This window comes from Bufo gargarizans, chromosome 6 (assembly GCF_014858855.1).
Source record: "Bufo gargarizans isolate SCDJY-AF-19 chromosome 6, ASM1485885v1, whole genome shotgun sequence".
Taxonomy (NCBI): Eukaryota; Metazoa; Chordata; class Amphibia; order Anura; family Bufonidae; genus Bufo; species Bufo gargarizans.
The window spans coordinates 306,756,214-306,780,573 of NC_058085.1; the positions used below are offsets into that span (position 1 = coordinate 306,756,214).

The 24,360-nt window shown below is 45.5% G+C and overlaps 1 protein-coding gene across 2 annotated transcripts in view; it reads right to left on the bottom strand.

Annotated features, from left to right (window-relative positions):
• SGMS1 (sphingomyelin synthase 1) overlaps window positions 1-24,360 on the bottom strand; it is a 276,959-nt gene that overhangs the window by 124,953 nt on the left and 127,646 nt on the right. The gene's annotated exons all lie outside the window — the stretch shown is intronic.

The following is a 24,360-nucleotide window of genomic DNA, read 5'->3' on the forward strand; positions in this document are numbered from 1 at the left end:
CGTCAGAGGTAAACGCCAACAGGTTAATTCAGGCTTTCCATGCCTCTCATCCTGAGAGACCTGGTCCTGAGTGTCCGGAGGCCCCTCGTGAAAGGGGGGGTACTGTCACGAGGGTGTCAAGAGCCACGTCTGATTCCGTTATACCCGGGGTCAGGAAGTCGCAGCGGGTGGCTGCGCGCTCTATGTCTAAAGATCACGTTGTTTCTTAGTGATTGTTTTCTGTGTTTGCCTTGCAATCCTTTTTGTCTCACTCAGGGATCCGTAGCTTCTCCTCCTCAGCTGTTTCTTGTCTGCCACTCCCAACCTCCTTATATTCTCCTCTCACACTTCTCTAGTTGCCAGTTATAGAGCTTCCTGCCTGGACTTCTATACTGACCCACTGGAGCTGTGAATCCTGGTTGTTGTTCCAGAGTGCTACCCTCCGGATCCCTGTTGGGCTTTTTGTTGTCTCCTGTTGTCGCCCACCTGGGATTATATGTTTAGTCTGTATTGTCTGTCCTCCCCTTGGTGTTTTCCTTTAGAGCTAGTGGTGCGGACTAGTGTTCCCACCGCCCTGTTCACTATCTAGGGCTCATCTTAGGGAAAGCCAGGGTTTTAGGCACGTGATCGGCGTACGGGTGAGGAACCCGTCTAGGGACGTCAGGGCAGCCAGGGCCAGCCGCAAGGTGAGTCAGGGGTCACCACCTTCCCTCTCACTTGGGCAGGGCCTTCCTCTTTCCCGCCCTCTGTGTCACGTATGTGATAGTCACGCCGATCGTGATAGGGCGGCACTCCAAGGAAAAGAACAAGTGAACTTTATTCACCCGAAACGTTGCACCACCTGGGTGAATAAAGTTCACTTGTTCTTTTCCTTGGAGTGCCGCCCATTTTTCTGGACTATATATATATATATATATATATATATATATATTAGGGATCGACCGATATTGATTTTTTAGGGCCGATACCGATACCGATAATTTGTGAACTTTCAGGCCGATAGCCGATAATTTATACCGATATTCTGGGAATTTTCATTTTTGAAAAAAAAATTAAAATTCCCACAAATCTGCTGAAAATGTATGTTTATTGTTAATGTGTATTTTTATTTTTTTTGTAAATCTTTCTTTTTCATTTATATTTAATATTTTGGTGTTTTTATTTTTATTACTTTTTTTTTTTTTTTTTAACTAACTTTTAGCCCCCTTAGGGACTAGAACCCTTGTCCTATTCACCCTGATAGAGCTCTATCAGGGTGAATAGGAGCTCACACTGTCCCTGCTGCTGTGTGCTTTGTGCACACAGCAGCATGGAGCTTACCATGACAGCCAGGGCTTCAATAGCGTCCTGGCTGCCATGGTAACCGATCGGAGCCCCAGCATTACACTGCTGGGGCTCCGATCGGAGGAGCAGGGGAGAGGGGATCCTGTGGGGGGCGCACTGCGACTGGGGTGGGGGGGGGGCGCACCACTGTTTAATACTGGGGGGGGGCGCACTGCGCCACCAATGCTTAATACTGGGGGGGCTTGGGGGGGAGGCGCACTGCGCCACCAATGCCTAATATTGGGGGGGGGAGGGGGGCGCACTGCGCCACCAATGTCTGATACTGGGGGGCTTGGGGGGGCGCACTGCGCCACCAATGAAGCTTAATCTCTAATTTATTCATATACAGGAGGCGGGAGCTGGCTGCAGGATCACATAGCCGTCTCCCGACCTCTATGAGCAGTAGCTGCGATCCGCGGCACCTGAGGAGTTAACTACCGCAGATCGCAGCTACAGCTCATAGAGGCCGGGAGCCGGCTATGTGATTCTGCAGCTCCCGCCTCCTGTATATGAATTAATGTGAGATTAAGCTTCATTGGTGGCGCAGTGGCCATAGCTCCTCCCCTCCTCTTGTCCCCTGTCCTCCCATTGGCTGGAGCGGCAGCAGCAGCACAGGGGGAGGAGACACTGCTCCTTCTCCTCTGTGCTGCTGCTGAGGGAACACGGAGAGCGCTGTCAGCAGCGCGATCTGTGTTCCCAGGACGTTATCGGAATATCGGCAAAATAGATGCCGATACCGATAACGTTCAAAATCCTGAATATCGGCCGATAATATCGGTAAATCCGATAATCGGTCGATCCCTAATATATATATATATATATATATATATATATATATATCCAATATCACACATGTGTGAGTGGCTAAAGTATGTGAACCCTTAGGATTAGCAAATAATTGGAAGGCAAAAACAAAGTCAGGTGTTTTCAATCAATGTAATGACAATCAGATGTGAGTGGGCGACCTGTTTATTTTAAGAACAGGATTCTATCAAAATTTGATCTTCACAAGTTTGTGGACGTATGCCATGGCACGAACAAAGGAGATTTCTTGGGTCCTCAAAAGAAGAGTTGTTGATGCTCATCAGGCTGGAAAAAGTTACAAGACCATCTCTATAGAGTTTGGACTCCATCAATCTATAGTCAGACAGACTGTGAAATTTGACAACTTTTGTATTAAGCTAAAACCACTGCACACAGCGATTGAAAATTACAGTGGTCAACCCTATAAACCCCTTATTAGCAAATGTAAAATTCAACTTAAAATTATTTACAAAAATAAAAAATATATTAAAACCTCATTTACCTACCAGTGATAGGGTGCGTGCACTAGTCAACCCCCTGCAGCTATACAGACCACTCAGGAAGGCCTGCTACAGTTGTTTGGTACAAAATATTACTATTCAAATTGTTTATCATAAAAGACGTAATAAAGGTAAAAAACAACGGTAGTATACTGTGTTGCCATATTAGAGGAAGCGGTAATACAGGAGCACAAAGACAGCGCTTATTGTGTAATATGTTAATACAGTAAGGACAGATCATCATCATCAATAGTAATATAGCAGCCATATAGAAGTACAGCCGATGTTATAGCACCTGTAATATAACAGCACAGTTAGATACTATAGTATTACAGCATCCATAGCATATTATCGACATTTGTGACCACTGCGACTGATAGTGTTCACCTTCCACTCTTCACTAGCCACAGCAAATGAGTGTCCTTCCTAGAATACAGAATACATTCTGGGAAGTCAAAGTGGCAGATAAAACAATTCACATAATAAAGGGGTTATCCTGGAAATAATAACGATGACCCATCATCAGGATAGGTCATCAATATCAGATCAGCGGGGGTCCGACTTCCGGGACCCCTGCCAATCAGCTGTACATCAGTCACAAGACCTAGTTGCTCTTTGAAGTGAATGGGGCTGAGTTGCAATACCAAACACTGCCACTATACAATGTACGGCGCTGTGCTTGGTGAGCTGCCGGGGGCCCGCCGTGCTCACCAGAGTGCCGGTAAGCACAGAGGTTCCCTGGAACAGCTGATCGGAGAGGTGCCGGCGCTCGGACCCCCTTTGATGTAATAATGATGACCTATCCTGAGGATAGGTTATCATTATCATTTCCTGGATAACCCTTTTAATACATTTATTATATATTTTTTAATTTGTCAAATAAAAAATGTTAGGCTCCATAACTGTTTAGCATCCTAGACCTTATTGTCCAAAGCAACCAATCCAAGCTCAGATTACATTTTCGAAATGGCTCTGCAGAAATGAAAGCTGCCCTGTGATTGGTTGCTACAGGCAGCCGGGTCAGATGTTAGTTTTGATAAATGAGGCCTGATGTTGTGGTCTTATGGCACCACAGACTCCCCACTCTGAGGCCGACGTGTTACTCATGTCCAATTACAGGGCGGAAAAGAAAACAGATGTCACAATTAGAGACCACGGCGTATAATCTGAAGCCGCACAGTTCTGAGCCTCTCATAGAGAATCACTGAGCAGAGGAAACTAGAATTCCCATGACCTCCCTGCTGCCGGCTCCTCCATCGCTCCACACGGTGTGGCTGGGTGGTCCTGACTGATCGTGTGGAGATCACACCGGGATAGTATGAAAGAAGCCAATCAACGCAGGAAAACGAGACTTACTACTGGGTTTGCCTTGGAAAATATTTATACAGCAAAATTATTTTTCTTGGCCTCTCCTTTGCTTGTGGCCTCTTTAGGTTTAGTTTATTCCTTTGTTCCTGCCATCTTAAAGGGGTTATAGAAACATAGAATGTGTCTGCAGATAAGAACCATTTGGTCCATCTAGTCTGCCCAATATACTGAATACTATGGATAGCCCCTAGCCCTATCTTATATGAAGGCTGGCCTTATGCCTATCCCATGCATGCTTAAACTCCTTCACTGTATTTGCAGCTGCCACTTCTGCAGGAAGGCTATTCCATGCATCCACTACTCTCTCAGTAAAGTAATACTTCCTGATATTACTTTTAAACCTTTGCCCCTCTAATTTAAAACTATGTCCTCTTGTAGCAGTTTTTCTTCTTTTAAATATTCTCTCATCTTTTACCTTGTTGATTCCCTTTATGTATTTAAAAGTTTCTATCATATCCCCTCGGTCTCGTCTTTCTTCCAAGCTATACATGTTAAGGTCCTTTAATCCCATAGGGTTATTCTATGAATAATGTAAAAAAGAATCTATATATATAAAAAAGGACGCATGTATGTATGTATGTGTGTGTATATGTAGGTGTGTATTTATGTATGTATGTGTATGCATTTATGTGTGTGTGTATGTAGGTGTGTATTTATGTATGTGTGTATATGTAGGTGTGTATTTATGTATGTATGTATTTATGTATGTGTGTATGTATGTGTATATGTATGTGTGTATTTATGTGTATGTATGCATGTGTGTGTATGTATGTGTATGTGTGTATTTATGTATGCATGTGTGTGTATGTATGTGTATGTGTATATTTATGTATGTATGTGTGCATTTATGTATGTATGTGTATGTATGTATATGCATGTGTGTGTGTGTGTGTGTGTATGTATGTATGTATTGTAGGAAGGCGCAAGGGTCCGTCATTGACGGAAGGTACGTGTCACCGAGGTTCCTGGCCTTGGTGAGATAAGAACCAGTGATTTTGTGTGTTAGCGGCAGCCAGTGCTCGCTGACACTGTTTTACTTAGTGTGGCTGTAAAGCCGATCCGGGCCGGTTCTTATTGGGAGCAGCCAAAGAGCAGGGTGGGTGGCTGTTCCCCACGTCCAGGCCAGGTTTTGGGCTGGGGTTTAAAAGCCCAGCCAGCAGCTCAGCCAAGTGTGGAATGAACCTCCAGGTGATAGTGGAGCTTTGTGTTTTGGGAGCTGAGGAGTTCTGCCATATTGCATAGCTGAGAGCTGCCAGCTGGACGCCAGGCGCCCTAAAGCCTGCTGTGGGCTGCCAGGTGACGTGTTTTTGAGTTCTGTGGACTTTTGCTGTGTGAATTCATACGAGGATTCCTGTAGTGTGAATTAACACCAGGGCAATGCCTAGTATTGTGTTTCTTTTCTGCCTTTTTGTGTGAATAAACACTGACTTTTGCTTTACTACCGTGGTCTTGCCTCTGTATTGCGTCCGCTTACCCTGCCTACCAGAGCAAATCCCTACAATTGGTGGCTTGGAGCGGGCAAGCGCAGTGAGGCTGGTGTGAACGCCGAAATATTTTTTGGTTTACGTACGGTTCTATGTTAATTATCAAACCGGCTAGATTCAAACCTGTGTCACGTGACGAAATGGAGGCTGTTATGAAGGCCCTCGTGAAGGCTAACCTGCAGCAACGCAAGGCTAATAAGCAGCAGCAGGAGACCAACCAGTTGCTGCTACAACATGTAATGGCTTTGCAGACAGCAGGAGCAACCCCAAGCGTACACGATGCCCGGAAAGCAGTCCGTGCAGCGATCCCTAAAATGACCCCCGCAGACGATGTGGAGACCTACCTGGCGATGTATGAAAAAGTGGCCACAAGGGAAAAGCTGCCCCAAGCCCAGTGGGCTGAGGTCGTTGCTCCGTTTCTGAAATCAGAGTCCCAGCGGGTGTTTTTCGACTTGCCAGACGATCAAGCGGCCGACTACCCAAAGGTAAAGGGGGAGATTTTGGCAAGACTTGGAGTGAATGTGCTGGTCCGGTCCCAGTGGGTGCATCAGTGGGGGTTCAACCCGGCGGAGCCCCAGTATTATGACCTGCTTAACCTGTTGCAAAAGTGGCTACAACCTGACGTGTTGAGCCGCACTGCTATGTTGGACTGGTTGTTAGCAGACAGGTTTTGGAGGGCTCTGCCACCCCCTCTCCAGCAATGGATTGGCCAGGTCTCCCCAGGTAATGCGCTGGAGGTGGTCGACCTGGTGGAGCGCTATGAGGCTACGCGGAACTTACAGGGGGGTTCTGTTGGGAGGGGGGCAGTCAGATTCCATAACTCTCCACCCTGGACCCAGCAACCGGTGCCCACCAAACCCGCCCTGGATATAACCCCTGTGGACCCCGCTCCAATAATCTGCTGGCGGTGTCGGAAGCAGGCCATGTTCGAGCTGACTGTCCACGTCAGGGGGAACCCATGGACACAAACTATGGCTTCCATCAATCATTATATGCCAGGAAACAGTGTGCAGTGGGTGCTCCGGAGTCTCTGAACCACTTGTGCCAGGTTGAGGTGGGAGACACTCCAGCGGAGGCTCTGTTGGACTCAGGAAGTCTTGTGACCCAGGTAAGGGCTTCCCTGGTACGCTCCACTGGGTACACCGCCCGTAAGGTCGGAGTCATGTGCATCCATGGGGACTTAAAAGACTACCCTACTGCTATGGTGTCTCTGTCTACGATTTCCAGCAGGTGGATCCACAAGGTGGCTGTTGCAACCCATCTCCACTATGAACTTATAGTAGGGAGAGACTTCCCGGGTTTCATGGTACTGTGGCCTGTTCCAACAGTGACTGATACGCATGAGACAGATGTAACCCTAGCAGAGTGGCCCGGCTCAGGGGGGAGACCAGAACCCTGGGAACCTGAGTCCGAAGGTCCAGCGGTAGGGGTGACCGCCACTTCGGTGCAAGAGGAGGAGACAACCCCGCTGAGTGTAATAGTGGGAGACATGGAGGACTTGCCGCTGGGGCCTGAGCTGGCAGACCTCAATGTCTCGGGGATAATTTTGGTACCGCGCAACACTGGGATCCAACCTTGTCCTGAGCCTGGGAAAATGTACTAATAATAGATGCTTAACCACAACAACCAGGGGCAGAGTCGGTTTCCCCCCGTTTTGTGGTCCATCAGGATATGTTGTATCGGGTAAATCAGCTGCGAGGTGAATCTGTTGAAAAGTTGGTGGTGCCCCAGGCTTATCGCAAATTCGTGTTAGAGTTAGCCCACCAGCATGTTCTCGGGGGTTATCTGGGAATGCAGAAAACACAGGACCGGATACTACAACGGTATAACTGGCCCAGTGTGTTTAAGTAGGTGGACGAGTTCTGTAAGTCTTGCCCGACCTGCCAGGCAACTATCCCCCAGCACCTTTTCGCAGTCCCTTGGTACCCCTCCCGATCATTGAGGTACTGTTTGAGCGAATCGCCATGGACCTGGTAGGTCCTGTACCGAAGTCTGCTAAGGGACACCAACACATTTTGGTTGTCCTCGATTATGCTACTCGGTACCCGAAGGCAGTGCCACTGCGTCATACATCGGCGAAACTTATAGCTAAAGAGCTATTGCAGATGTTCTCCCGAGTGGGGCTACCTAAAGAGGTCCTGACTGACCAGGGGACCCTTTTTATGTCCAAGGTCATGAGGGAACTCTGCAAATTGCTGCGTATTAAACAGTTACGGACGTCCGTGTACCATCAACAAACGGACGGACTGGTTGAAAGGTTCAACAAAACTATAAAAACTATGATCAAAAGGGTGGTGACCAAAGATGGAAAGGATTGGGACCTTCTTCTGCCCTATCTCATGTTCGCAGTGCGAGAGGGGCCCCAGGCCTCTACTGGGTTCTTGCCCTTCGAATTGCTATATGGCAGACATCCTCGTGGCTTGTTGGACGTAGCCAAAGAGGCGTGGAAACAGCAACCCACTCCGCATAAAGGTGTCCTGGAATATGTTACCAAGATGCAACAGCGGATAGAGACCGTTTTGCCTCTTGTCAGGGAACATATGGAAGCCACTCAGCGAGCCCAGAGTCGGATCTATAATCTGCAGGCTCGGGTCCGGAACTTTAACCCGGGTGATCGGATTTTGGTTCTGGTGCCGACAGTGGACAGTAAGTTCCTAGCCAGGTGGCAGGGGCCCTATGAGGAACGTGAAAAAATTGGAGAGGTAAATTACAAGGTACACCAGCCGGGGAGGCGAAAGCCAGAGCAGGTTTACCATGTTAATTTGTTAAAACCTTGGAAGGATGGGGAAACCTGTACGGAAGACAGCCCGCGGCCGGGCTTTCTTGGACACGAGATTCCGGCTCCTGTGTCTGATGGAAGGTAAGCGGTTGCCACAATAAAAATTGCTGACAGCCTCTCCTCTAAACAGGCTCAGGAAAGCAGGGAGTTCGTTAGTCAGAACACGGATGTGTTCTCAGACCTGCCTGGACGGACTTCCGTAATCCAACATGACATTGTCACTGAGCCTCAGGCAAAAATTGGGTTAAAGCCATACCGAGAACCCGAGGCTCGGCGAAAAGCCATCTCGGAGGAAGTGCAACTCATGTTGTGGCTGGATGTCATTGAGGAGTCTAAAAGTGAGTGGGCCAATCCTATTGTCTTAATTCCCAAGCCAGACGGGACGTTACGATTTTGTAACGATTTTCGGAAATTAAACGAAATATCAAAGTTTGATGCATATCCAATGCCTCGGGTGGATGAACTAATTGAGAAATTAGGTCAAGCAAGGTATTTTTCTGTTCTGGACCTCACCAAAGGGTACTGGCAGGTACCCTTGACAGAGGCTGCCAAAGAGAAAACTGCCTACATTACACCAGAGGGGCTGTACCAATATAAGGTGTTACCCTTTGGCCTGCATGGCGCCCCCACCACTTTCCAATGTCTAATGGATATTGTACTTCGTCCACATCGATGGTACGCCTCTGCTTACCTGGATGATATTATCATTCACAGTACCGACTGGGAAAGTCACCTGCCCAAAGTACAGGCCGTAGTGGACTCCCTTCGAAAGGCGGGACTAACAGATAACCCAAAGAAATGTGCGATAGGGTTAGAGGAGGCTAAATACCTTGGGTATGTCATTGGTATGACATACCCAACTAACCGTTGTGCCGCAATCTGTGCCTGAAAGATGCCTAATATAGGTGTGTTTCAGCATTATAAAGGAACCCCTATGTCTATAACTTTAAGGAATATATATATTTTTTCAGAAAATCCACCACTCTCATTCCGCATATCAAGTTAACCAGACTTATCTTCAGCAAAAAAAGCAAAGAGAAAAAAAGGCGAGATCCGCTAATCCTCCAAGACCTGGAGAAAGTCCGTGCATGGCACCCGATGCAGGCCACAAACGTCGCATAGAGAAAATCCACCACTCGAGATCTCCAGATAAAATCACACTTTAATAAACTGCATTAAAAACACATGAGCCCATACCCCGTGGATGGTCACCGCAAAGTCGGTCTACGTGATTTAAACTGAAAGTTCTTAATCAGTTCGAAGCATGTTAGACCAAACTTTGTGCTCATGATGTATTTTTAATGCAATTTGTTAAAGTGTGATTTTATCTGGAGATCTCGAGAGCTGGACTTCCTCTTTGCAGACTTTTCTCTTCGTACTGACAACCCCGCTTAGAGAAACGAATGTGCGGAGAGTGTATAATAAATGACAGGCTCCACAGATTTTGTAAAGTCCTTTCTTAAAAGACTAGTCAAACAATAAATACACAATGGAAATAGCAAAGGAAATATTTAAAACCAGACAGCAAGTTCTCCTGAGGCTCAGAATAAATGAGCTGTCTCCGTGACGGGCCTCGTCCCTTCAGAAGGATGAATCACACGTAGAACGGGCTCTCCTAGCCTCCTATATGACCACATATTCAACTTATCTAAAGAGATATTCTTGGGCCTTACTTTGGCCAACTCACTATAAAATGGACCTGAAGAAGTTTTTATTTACACTGAAGAAGGCACCTTATATCAGTATAATGCATATGCAGGCTGCCTATAGACTTATCAGTGTGGATCTATGCGTAAGGTGCACACTTTGACCTGACACTGTGTGACATCAGGTCACAGTGCAGCGCTGCAAGAACAGAGCATTGGATCTCCCAAATGTTGGCACCATTATTTATTTTATATCTGATCTGATGAAGATTGAGGGTCTGCTCTGAGGTCTAATGAGAGGATTGGGGGTCTGATTTGGAGGTCTGGTGAGAAATATTTTTTCCCTCTTGTAAAACCTAAGTGAGTCTTATGGTCAGGTGTGTCTGATAGAATTGAGGGGAGGGGAATTAAAGGGTCTCCTCTGGCTTTTGAATAGGATAACTGTGTTAATATACCATAAATATGCCACCTCTGGAACCTGCGCGTACCTCGAGAACACATGTGTAGCTCTCTCCATTAACTTCTATGGGAGTTCCGAAAAGAGTCGAGCATGTGCACTATTTTCCGATCGCCTATAGCAGTGAACAGACAGAGCCATGCATGCACAGCCCCACCTATCAGACATTTAGGGTACATCCTATTGATATGTCATAAATGTCCCGATTACAATACTCCTTTAAGGCTTATGGATGTAATAAAGGGAGGTCACAACTGCACCACATTAGTTATATTGGAGAGAAGGTGAAGGACCCCAACTTGTTTGTGTATTACTTCTACGGCTTAGGGTATAATCACATGTGCAACATTTGTTGCTGAAATTTCGGTGACTAATAATCAGTTCCATTCATTTGAGTAGGGTTGTTTTGGCAGCAAACACATGGATTACTGCAAACCTCGGTCAGATAGGTGGAACAGTCAGAAATATCTGCTCCGTTGAAAGATCTGTTATGTCTCAAGTATAACAAAACGAAATGCCTGATGAGAACTTCTACTTATTTGTTTGCTCCGGAAAACTATTCTCTGATAAAGATTGGGGGTCTGATGAGGACTGGGGGTCTGATTTGAGGACTGATGAAAAATATATTTTTTCTTATTTTCCTCTTTAAAAACCTAGCTGCGTCTTACAGAGCGGGAAAATATGGTAACTGTTTATGTCTCTTTTTTTTTTTTTTTTTTGCTGTTCTTCATTCCACTCTCTTTTTGTGTGCAGAACCCCAGAACTTACACTCTATGAGGAGACAGAGGCGACACAAGAGGTAAAAATGCTTGTTTTCTACAAGGGTCCAGCCATCATTAATGTAAAAAAATTGGGTAGCAAACATAAATCTGAACAAGCCAGTCACACCAGTAGGCCACTATCTATTTATGCCTAAATATGAAGTGCATGACGGTGCAAGATGTGTAGGGGGATAGTGCTAAATGAAGAAATCAGGTTCTGAATTAAAAAATAAAAAATAAAGGTGGGAGAAGTAAAAAAATAAAAAATCTGAATACTGAATATGATAAGCCTATATAAAAAACTGTAAATCTTGGGCATTAATCTGACTGTCCAGGGTAGCGCATTCCAGAGAACTGCTGCGGCACGAGAAAAACATCTCAGGAATGGGAAATTTCTATTATGGAGGATGATAGTCTTAGATCACTGACAGAATGCAACGCTTGTGTAGGAAAGCTGACAGAGGAAAAATAGAATGGTGCGACACTGTGGAAAGCTTTAGGGGTGAAATTCATACAATTAAATATACTCTAAGGCTACATTCACACGACCGTAAGTGTTTTGCGGTCTGCAAATTGTAAATCCACAAAACACGGATGCCGGCCGTGTGCGTTCCGCATTTTGCGGACCACACATGGTCGGCGTTATATAGAAAATGCCAATTCTTGTCCGCAATTGCGGACAAGAATAGGACATGCTTTATATTTTTGCGGGAGCGCGAAACGGAACCACGGATGCGGACTGCACACGGTGTTCTGTCCGCAATATTTTACGGCTCCATTGAAATGAATGGGTCCGCACCAGTTTTGCTAAATTGTGGAAAGAATGTGGACCCATTCATACGGTTGCGTGAATGGGCTACCGGTGCAGAGACGGGCACAGAGTGGAGGCACCGGCGCACATGGGCATGCATACATACACAGATGGGCATGGGGGCGTGGAAAGTGCTTGTCCAAGTTTATTGTGTACATAAGTTGCAGCGTCATTCCCATTCCTTTCGAGAAGAAAGGGCTTCGACCTAAATTGTTAGAATTGTCCAAATGCTCAGCTATTTCTATCAAAGAGCAGTAAGTCAGCCAACACACATTCCTACTATGAGCGCTCACACTACCCACAGATCATACCCCATGACATCTGCTGTACTCGTAAAAACTTAACCCATTCCACAAGGTTGTAAACTGAACAAGTGCACTGAAATAACAGTGTGAAATGAAGTTATGTAGTAATCTAAGGAGGGATACAAACATATGAACCTTTAACCACGGCACTAAGCTGGTGAGACAAGAGGTTAATAATTGATAAGAGGAACAAGAGAAGTTCAGTCAAAGTCGACTGTAAATATGGGCCAAGAAAAGTCTGGCTTTACAGCATCACAGCTCGTCTTCAGGGAAACACAGCTGCTTTAAAGGGCAGTTCCAATTATAGCAATACATACACTATATATGAACAAAAGTCATTGAATGCAGGTGTTTCTTTCAGTCCCAATACTACAGGTGTATAAAATCCAGCCATACAGGCTGCCTTTACCAACATTTGTGAAAGAATTGGTCCCTTCCAGATATTCCATGATGACCTGTGAGCGGTATTACTACAAAGTGGAAGTGTTTAGGATCCACAGAAACTCAGCCATGAAGTGAGAGTCCAAACCTTCTCTGGTATTAACATCAGCACAAAAACGGTCTGCCAGGAGCTTTACGGCATGGTTTCCATGGCCAAACACATGCATGGAAGTCTTACATCACCAAGCACAATGCCAATGGTGAAAGGCATGCTGGCACTTGACTCTGGAGCAATGGACAGAAGCTCTGCGGAGTGACAAATCACGCTTTTGTAGATGGCAGCCTGATGGACAAGTCTAGGTTTGGTGAATGCCAGGGGAACATTACCTCCCTGACTACATTGTGCCAACTGTAAAGTTTGGTGGAGGAAGGATAATGCTATGGGGTTGCTTTTCGGGGGATGGCCTAGGCTTAGTTCCAGTAAAGGAAAACGGCTTTGCTTCAGCAAAGCAAAGTTTATAAAGCATGAACTTGACTGGCCCGCTGAGAGAACTGACCTCAACATCATCACAATCCTTCAGGATGAACTAGAGGATAGATAGTAAGCCATGCCCTGCCCTCCAACAGCAGTGTCTGAGCTCACAAATGCTCTTTTGGATGAATGGGCGAAAATTCCTACAGGCACACTCCAAAATCTTGTAGAAAGTGTATGGTGGCCTGTGCACATCACCTACTGTGAATGAATTAACCCCACCAGAGCGTTTAGCTTGGGGGCAAGCATGGGGGCAATGACACCTTAGGTATTATATAATTAGGGTTTATGTAGGATCCATGTTTCTTTCCCCTGTTTGTCTTTTCCCGCCCTTTTTTCTATTACAGGTAAATTTACCTCAGAAAGTGTGTTACCTGCAGTCTAGAAGATTCCAGCTGTACAAGTGAAGAGCGCAGCTGATTGGTTGCTGTCTGTTGCTGGGGGAGATTTCCAGCTCTCTGATTTGTTGTTTGTTTAGTGGCGGGAATCTGTTCCCCTTTATATTTACAGGTTCGGCGGAGCTGGCTCAGATGTGCCTGAAGAACTGACCAGCGTCCCACCCACCCACCCTTCCCTTATTTTCGCACTGTGGCACCTGTCGCTGGGCTTTATTAGAGGGGTAGTGTTGCTCAGCTCATGCTGAGTGGATCTTGGTCTTTATATGGTTAATTTATTATTGGTCTTTTGGTATCGGTTATGATGGTATTTTAAAATGTATTTATTTAATTTATGGTTGTTAAATATTTTAAGTGACCCTTAATAAAGCTCAGCGGCCATTTCCTCCACTATGTTGTTGGTGTCAATCATTTATTAGCGATAAGTTAGTATTAGAGTGTGTAATTTGCCCCAATGGCGGATTCTGTTTTATCTACAATAAATGTAGGTCCTAACCTCTAATGATAAGATTAAAGGGGTTTTCCAAGATTTTTCAGTGTCTGATCGGTGGGGTTTCGACACCCGGGACCCCCACTGGATAGGACCCCCCAAATCCTGACAGGCTTCTCACCCAAGTTAAGCCAGTACTCTGCACTGATGAGGCGCAATCACCCCAAAACAGCTGTCTGCAGATATGATGCCGGTCATGTCTAAAGGCCTATTTAACGGGTGGAGCTCACATCTCACTTGCAGAGCTGCCCGAGGGGATGAGGGAGTGGGGCTTCATTGCACACCAATGATGTGCTTAAAGGGGTTGTCCCACGAAAAATATTCTACAGTTTTCTAACCAGCGCCTGGAGCTGAATACTTTTGTAATTGCATGTCATTAAAAAATTAGCACAGCCACTGAGTTATTCAATAAAATGTATCTGTATAGTGCAACCTGCTTGTTTTTTTTTTTAATTATTTCTTTGTCCTGCTCACTGAGAAGGTCGCACATGCTCAGATTCATCCTTCAACTGCCTCCTGAGCCGTGATAGGGACAGCATGGCCACGCCCCCTTAGCTGCAGCAGAAAAGACACCCCCTTTGAGCTGTCAGCTGGATATAAATCTAGCAGAGCAATGAATGGGGGATCTCTGGATCCATGTGAGGTACAGGGCTGGTTCCAGCTTTGTTAGAAAGAGATTGTCATGTACTATATGATGTGTGAGTTTGTATTTTACATTAATCATGGGATGGCCCCTTTAAGTGTCATGGACATAATAAGTCATTTTTATAGTTTTATAGACAGTGAATAAACACAGTTCACACAGTGATTACCGGCAATCTACATCAGTTTGGTATAGTTTACAGAGCAATAATCACATGTAAAGAAATCTGGCCCTTGTTCAGTGAGCAAATCATTAGAAGTTTAGCCATGTGTCCTATCCAGATAATATTTTGGGGAACATCTACATAATCAAATGCTTACGTTCCTAAAGAAGTCGCAAACATAATTACAGACAAGGTGCTTCGCAAAACATGAGAAGTCCTGCAGCTGCTATAGTCTTATATCCACATGACAACACTTCCTGCGTGTGTTCTGTTGCTTGATCATATGAACTGTCAGATCCAAATCACCGCCCACATCAATCCTGATATCTTGAAAGCTTGAGGAGCGGTTGTTAAAGGGGTTATACCATGATTAATGTAGTAGTAGATGACAATCTCTTTCCAACAAAGTTAGAACCAGCCATGTACCTCATGTGGATCCAGAGATCTCTCCATTCATTGCTCTGAAAGATTTATTTCAAGCTGGCAGCTTAGGGGGTGTGTCCTTTCTGCTGCAGCTGCTAGCAGTTGAAGGATAGAACTGAGTGTGTGCTTCCATCTCAGGGCTCTTTCACACCTGCGTTCTTTTCTTCCGGCATAGAGTTCTGTCGTCGAGGCTCTATGCGGGAAGAATCCTGATCAGTTTTATCCTAATGCATTCTGAATGGAGAGAAATCCGTTCAGGATGCATCAGGATGTCTTCAGTTCCGGACCGGAACGTTTTTTGGCCGGAGAAAATAAATACTGCAGCATGCTGTGCTTTTTGCTCCGGCCAAAAATCCTGAAGACTTGCCGCAAGGCCGGATCCGGAATTAATGTCCATTGAAAGGCATTAATCCGGATCCGGCCTTAAGCTAAACGTCGTGGAGTGGAGTACACGCCGGATCCGGACAACGCAAGTGTGAAAGAGGCCTTAGTTAGCAGGACAGAGTAATTAAAATAAAGAGCAAACAACAGGTGGCGATAGATTTTAGTGTATAGCTCAGTGGCTATAATACATTTTTAATTACATACAATTACACTAGTATTCAGATCCAGGTGCTGGTTTGAAAAATGTAGAATATTTTTGTGGTACAACCCCTTTAATTAGGAAGGGATCTAGGCCACCATTGTCTATTCATACTAGACAAACATTAGCCATTGGCCTAGGACAGTGATGGCTAACCTCCAGCACTGCAGCTGTGGCAAATCTACAACTCCCACCATGCTCCGTTTCTGTGGAGTTCTGAGAACAGCCAAGCAAGTGTGCATCTTGGGAGTTGTAGTTTTACAACAGCTGGAATGCTGGAGGTTAGCCATCACAGGACTAGGAGTATTTCGGGTCTAGACTTTTTTGGCAGAATCGCTAAATTCTTCCCAATAATAGATGCTTCAAACCTGATGCTTCCCATAGACAACCTTCCTGTATGGAGCGTGGAAGGATCTAAATCGTCCCTCCTAATAGGTAAACCCCCATTCGCTGGTCATTTTAAAGAGAATCTGTCACCACGATTCTGGACTATTACGAGTAATACACCAAGTGCCCAGAAGTGTTCCAAAAGTCTTCGCAGCACTGTGCGTGCAGATGCGCTCACACCTGCCTGCTGCCATTCCTGAGCAAGCTCTGCACTGGTGGCACTCCGATCCTGCAGCTGAATCCTCTTTAGGAGACGATCCTGGCGCTTGCTGGACTTTCTTGGACGCCCTGAAGCCTTCTTAACAATAATTAAACCTCTTTCCTTGAAGTTCTTGATGATCCTATAAATTGTTGATTGAGGTGCAATCTTAGTAGCCACAATATCCTTGCCTGTGAAGCCATTTTTATGCAACGCAATGATGGCTGCACGCGTTTCTTTGCAGGTCACCATGGTTAACAATGGAAGAACAATGATTTCAAGCATCACCCTCCTTTTAACAGGTCAGCCTGCCATTTTAACCCAATCAGCCTGACATAATGATCTCCAGCCTTGTGCTCGTCAACATTCTCACCTGAGTTAACAAGACGATTACTGAAATGATCTCAGCAGGTCCTTTAATGACAGCAATGAAATGCAGTGGAAAGGTTTTTTGTGGATTAAGTAAATTTTCATGGCAAAGAAGGGCTATGCAATTCATCTGATCACTCTTCATAACATTCTGGAGTATATGCAAATTGCTATTATAAAAACTTAAGCAGCAACTTTTGCAATTTCCAATATTTATGTAATTCTCGAAACTTTTGGCAACGACTGTACACTTTTTTCTGACATGCTCAACAAAGGGGCAGGCTTAGCGGAACACAGGTGGAACTTTACAGTAAAAGGGGGAGGCCAAGATTTACCATTTTGTGCTAAAAAAATGCACGTCCCTGCACCAGAAGTATCATCCAGCCTGAGCCCCTGGGATAAACCTGGCGCAGGTCCAGACAGACGGTCTAAGCTTATACTAGATCTGGGCCAAGGAGTCCAATCCATTTCTTATTTTTCTACTTCCCCCTTTGCTCCCAGTGTCAGCGCTCAGAGCTGCACTGGAATACATAGTCCAAACTGCTGTGCTAACCTAATGGAGAGGACTCCTGTGATAGATTCCCTTTAAGCCATGTCCGAAACAAGGAACACCCACAAAACCCTCCAAACTTGCATTTTGGGGCAGATTTGAACAAACTTGCATAAAATGTTTAAAAAATGTTTTCAACATGATGTAAAATAACAAATTATAATTTCCCAATCGTCTGCTGCTCATGCGCTGATGCCTCCCGATCCCCTGATAGTCTCTCCTGCTCCCTCTTGACACATAGGAAATGATTGCTGATCCAGTCAGATCTGTGGCCAATGATTGGCTGAAAGGTCTCTTCCTGTGTGTCCAGAGGGGTCAGGAGTCTCAGGACGTAGACAGCAGCAGGGGAACGGGAAGCGCTAGAACAGGAGTGGCAGAATATCAGTAAGCCGATTAGGACTTACTTTATTATTTTACACCATGCAGACCCTTTAAAAAAAAAAAACAGTGGACAACCCTTTAAAAGTGGTTGTCCATGAAAAATATTCTGCAGTTTTCAAACCAGCACCTGGATCTGAATACTTTTGTAATTGCATTTAATTAACCACTTCAGCCCCGCTAGGTGAAACCCCCTTCATGACCAGGCCACTTTTTACACTTCGGCACTACACTACTTTCACCGTTTATCGCTCGGTCATGCAACTTACCACCCAAATGAATTTTACCTCCTTTTCTTCTCACTAATGGAGCTTTCATTTGGTGGTATTTTATTGCTGCTGACATTTTTACTTTTTTTGTTATTAATCAAAATGTAACGATTTTTTTGCAAAAAAATGACATTTTTCACTTTCAGCTGTGAAATTTTGCAAAAAAAACGACATCCATATATAAATTTTTCGCTAAATTTATAGTTCTACATGTCTTTGATAAAAAAAAAATGTTTGGGCAAAAAAAAAAATGGTTTGGGTAAAAGTTATAGCATTTACAAACTATGGTACAAAAATGTGAATTTCCGCTTTTTGAAACGGCTCTGATTTTCTGAGCACCTGTCATGTTTCCTGAGGTTCTACAATGCCCAAACAGTAGAAAAACCCCACAAATGACCCCATTTCGGAAAGTAGACACCCTAAGGTATTCGCTGATGGGCATAGTGAGTTCATAGAACTTTTTATTTTTTGTCACAAGTTAGCGGAAAATGATGATGATTTTTTTTTTTTTTTTTTCTTACAAAGTCTCATATTCCACTAACTTGCGACAAAAAATAAAAAATTCTAGGAACTCACCATGCCCCTCACAGAATACCTTGGGGTGTCTTCTTTCCAAAATGGGGTCACTTGTGGCGTAGTTATACTGCCCTGGCAATTTAGGGGCCCAAATGTGTGAGAAGAACTTTGCAATCAAAATGTGTAAGAAATGACCGGTGAAATCTGAAAGGTGCACTTTGGAATATGCGCCCCTTTGCCCACCTTGGCAGCAAAAAAGTGTCACACATGTGGTATCGCCGTACTCAGGAGAAGTTGGGGAATGTGTTTTGGGGTGTCATTTTACATATACCCATGCTGGGTGAGAGAAATATCTTGGCAAAAGACAACTTTTCCCATTTTTTTATACAAAGTTGGCATTTGACCAAGATATTTTTCTCACCCAGCATGGGTATATGTAAAATGACACCCCAAAACACATTGCCCAACTTCTCCTGAGTACGGCGATAGCAGATGTGTCACACTTTTTTGCTGCCAAGGTGGGCAAAGGGGCACATATTCCAAAGTGCACCTTTCGGATTTTGCAGGGCATTTTTTACACATTTTGATTGCAAAGTTCTTCTCACACATTTGGGCCCCTAAATTGCCAGGGCAGTATAACTACGCCACAAGTGACCCCATTTTGGAAAGAAGACACCCTAAGGTATTCCGTGAGGGGCACTGCGAGTTCCTAGAATTTTTTATTTTTTGTCACAAGTTAGCGGAAAATGATGATTTTTTTTTTTTTCTCTTTTTTCCTTACAAAGTCTCATATTCCACTAACTTGCGACAAAAAATAAAAAATTCTAGGAACTCGCCATGCCCCTCACGGAATACCATGGGGTGTCTTCTTTCCAAAATGGGGTCACTTGTGGCGTAGTTATACTGCCCTGGCAATTTAGGGGCCCAAATGTGTGAGAAGTACTTTGCAATCAAAATCTGTAAAAAATGACCGGTGAAATCCGAAAGGTGCACTTTGGAATATGTGCCCCTTTGCCCACCTTGGCATCAAAAAAGTGTCACACATCTGGTATCGCCGTACTCAGGAGAAGTTGGGGAATGTGTTTTGGGCTGTCATTTTACATATACCCATGCTGGGTGAGAGAAATATCTTGGCAAAAGACAACTTTTCCAATTTTTTTATACAAAGTTGGCATTTGACCAAGATATTTTTCTCACCCAGCATGGGTATATGTAAAATGACACCCCAAAACACATTGCCCAACTTCTCCTGAGTACGGCGATACCAGATGTGTCACACTTTTTTGCTGCCAAGGTGGGCAAAGGGGCACATATTCCAAAGTGCACCTTTCGGATTTTGCAGGGCATTTTTTACACATTTTGATTGCAAAGTTCTTCTCACACATTTGGGCCCCTAAATTGCCAGGGCAGTATAACTACGCCACAAGTGACCCCATTTTGGAAAGAAGACACCCCAAGGTATTCTGTGAGGGGCATGGCAAGTTCCTAGAATTTTTTATTTTTTGTCGCAAGTTAGTGGAATATGAGACTTTGTAAGGAAAAAAGAAAAAAAAAAGAAAAATCATCATTTTCCGCTAAATTGTGACAAAAAATAAAAAATTCTAGGAACTCGCCGTGCCCCCCACGGAATACCTTGGGGTGTCTTCTTTCCAAAATGGGGTCACTTGTGGCGTAGTTATACTGCCCTGGCAATTTAGGGGCCCAAATGTGTAAGAAGTACCTTGAAATCAAAATGTGTAAAAAATGGCCTGCGAAATCTGAAAGGTGCCCCTTTGCCCACCTTGGCTGCAAAAAAGTGTCACACATCTGGTATCGCCGTACTCAGGAGAAGTTGGGGAATGTGTTTTGGGGGGTCATTTTACATATACCCATGCTGGGTGAGAGAAATATCTTGGCAAAAGACAACTTTTCCCATTTTTTTTATACAAAGTTGGCATTTGACCAAGATACTTTTCTCACCCAGCATGGGTATATGTAAAATGACACCCCAAAACACATTCCCCAACTTCTCCTGAGTACGGCGATACCAGATGTGTGACACTTTTTTGCAGCCTAGATGCGCAAAGGGGCCAAAATTCCTTTTAGGAGGGCATTTTTAGACATTTGGATCCCAGACTTCTTCTCACACTTTCGGGCCCCTAAAAAGCCAGGGCAGTATAAATACCCCACATGTGACCCCACTTTGGAAAGAAGACACCCCGAGGTATTCAATGAGGGGCCTGGCGAGTTCCTAGAATTTTTTTTTTTTTTGCATAAGTTAGCGGATATTGATTTTTTTTGTTTTTTTTCTCACAAAGTCTCACTTTCCGCTAACTTAGGACAAAAATTTCAATCTTTCATGGACTCAATATGCCCCTCACGGAATACCTTGGGGTGTCTTCTTTCCGAAATGGGGTCACATGTGGGGTATTTATACTGCCCTGGCTTTTTAGGGGCCCTAAAGCGTGAGAAGTCTGGAATATAAATGTCTAAAAATGTTTACGCATTTGGATTCCGTGAGGGGTATGGTGCGTCCATGTGAGATTTTATTTTTTGACACAAGTTAGTGGAATATGAGACTTTGTAAGAAAAAACGAAAACAAAAACAAACAAAAAATTTCCGCTAACTTGTGCCAAAAAAAATGGCTGAATGGAGCCTTACCAGGGGGGGAGTGATCAATGACAGGGGGGTGATCAATGACAGGGGGGTGATCACCCATATAGACTCCCTGATCACCCCCTGTCATTGATCACCCCCCCCTGTAAGGCTCCATTCAGACATCCGCATGATTTTTTTACGGATCCATGGATACATGGATCGGATCCACAAAACGCATGCGGACGTCTGAATGGAGCCTTACAGGGGGGTTATCAATGACAGGGGGTGATCAGGGTAATCACCCCCCTGTCACTGATCACCCCCCCTGTAAGGCTCCATTCAGACATCCGCATGATTTTTTACGGATCCATGGATACATGGATCGGATCCACAAAACGCATGCGGACGTCTGAATGGAGCCTTACAGGGGGGTTATCAATGACAGGGGGTGATCAGGGTAATCAGGGTGATCACCCCCCTGTCACTGATCACCCCCCTGTAAGGCTCCATTCAGACATCCGCATGATTTTTTACGGATCCATGGATACATGGATCGGATCCACAGAACGCATGCGGACGTCTGAATGGAGCCTTACAGGGGGGTTATCAATGACAGGGGGTGATCAGGGTAATCAGGGTGATCACCCCCCTGTCACTGATCACCCCCCCTGTAAGGCTCCATTCAGACATCCGCATGATTTTTTACGGATCCATGGATACATGGATCGGATCCACAGAACGCATGCAGACGTCTGAATGGAGCCTTACAGGGGGGTTATCAATGACAGGGGGTGATCAGGGTAATCAGGGTGATCACCCCCCTGTCACTGATCACCCCCCCTGTAAGGCTCCATTCAGACATCCGCATGATTTTTTACGGATCCATGGATACATGGATCGGATCCACAAAACGCATGCGGACGTCTGAATGGAGCCTTACAGGGGGGTTATCAATGACAGGGGGTGATCAGGGTGATCACCCCCCTGTCACTGATCACCCCCCTGTAAGGCTCCATTCAGACATCCGCATGATTTTTTACGGATCCATGGATACATGGATCGGATCCACAGAACGCATGCGGACGTCTGAATGGAGCCTTACAGGGGGGTTATCAATGACAGGGGGTGATCAGGGTAATCAGGGTGATCACCCCCCTGTCACTGATCACCCCCCCTGTAAGGCTCCATTCAGACATCCGCATGATTTTTTACGGATCCATGGATACATGGATCGGATCCACAGAACGCATGCGGACGTCTGAATGGAGCCTTACAGGGGGGTTATCAATGACAGGGGGTGATCAGGGTAATCAGGGTGATCACCCCCCTGTCACTGATCACCCCCCCTGTAAGGCTCCATTCAGACATCCGCATGATTTTTTACGGATCCATGGATCCATGGATACATGGATCGGATCCACAGAACGCATGCGGACGTCTGAATGGAGCCTTACAGGGGGGTTATCAATGACAGGGGGTGATCAGGGTAATCACCCCCCTGTCACTGATCACCCCCCCTGTAAGGCTCCATTCAGACGTCCGCATGATTTTTACGGATCCATGGATCGGATCCGTAAAAATCATGCGGACGTCTGAATGGAGCCTGACAGGGGGGTGATCAATGACAGGGGGTGATCAGGGAGTGTATATGGGTGATCACCCCCCTGTAAGGCTCCATTCAGACGTCCGCATGATTTTTACGGATCCATGGATACATGGATCGGATCCGTAAAAATCATGCGGACGTCTGAATGGAGCCTGACAGGGCGGTGATCAATGACAGGGGGTGATCAGGGAGTGTATATGGGTGATCACCCGCCTGTCATTGATCACCCCCCTGTAAGGCTCCATTCAGACGTCCGCATGATTTTTACGGATCCATGGATACATGGATCGGATCCGTAAAAATCATGCGGACGTCTGAACGGAGCCTGACAGGGGGGTGATCAATGACAGGGCGGTGATCAATGACCGGGGGGTGATCAGGGAGTTTATATGGGGTGATCAGGGGTTTATAAGGGGTTAATAAGTGACCGGGGGGGGGGTGTAGTGTAGTGTAGTGTGGTGTTTGGTGGGACTGTACTGACCTACCTGAGTCCTCTGGTGGTCGATCCTAACAAAAGGGACCACCAGAGGACCAGGTAGGAGGTATATTAGACGCTGTTATGAAAACAGCGTCTAATATACCTGTTAGGGGTTAAAAAATTCGGATCTCCAGCCTGCCAGCGAGCGATCGCCGCTGGCAGGCTGGAGATCCACTCGCTTACCTTCCGTTCCTGTGAGCGCGCGCGCCTGTGTGCGCGCGTTCACAGGAAATCTCGCGTCTCGCGAGATGACGCGCCGATGCGTCCAGGAGGAGAAAAGCAACCACCTTCCGGACGCATCGGCGCGTTAGGCGGTCCGGAGGTGGTTAAAAATGTTGTATTGTCTTTAAGGCTACTTTCACACTAGCGTTTTGACTGGATCCGACAGGGTACAGCAAAAACGCTTCCGTTACTGATAATACAACGTCTGCATCCGTTATGAACGGATCGGGTTGTATTATCTTTAAAGGAGTTCATTTTGGAGCACTCAGTTCAGTTACGTTTTTTTACGATTGACAATGAATGGGGACAAAATTGAAGCATTTTTTTTTTCCAGTATTGAGACCCTATCACGGATCTCAATACCAGAAAATAGAAACGCAAGTGTGAAAGTAGCCTTAGTTATTCAATAAAATGTATCTGTGTAGTGCCACTTGCTGCTTGTTCATTTTTCTTTTTTTTCTGTCCACCTCAGTAACATCGCTGAGGTGGACGCAGATGCTCAGTTCCATCGTTCAACTGCCATTAAAGTCATATCCACTGTTAGAAGCTGTGACAGTGGCAGAGAGAGTGTTGCAAGTAGAAAGGACACACCGTGAGCTGTCATAGGGAGAGAACTTCAGCAGAAAGGATGACACCCCCTGAACTGCAGCAGAAAGGACACTCGCTGAGATGCCGGCATGGAATAAATCTGGCAGAGCAAATGCGGCACTGAGTGTGGAGATCTCTGGATCCATGTAAGGTACAGGACTGGTTCTAGCTTTGTTAGGCCCCTTGCCCATGCAGTCCGCAATGCACAGGCACCGACCGCGGGCCAGCCGCATCCAGATCGCGACCCCGTTGCCCTTGAATGTGGTCCACGATCGGTCCGTTCAGCAAAAAGATAGTACAAGATCTATCTTTTTGCAGAACGGAAGCACTCTGTAGTGCTTCCGTTCCGCACTGCATCTCCAGATTTGCAGACCCATTCAAGTGAATTGGTCC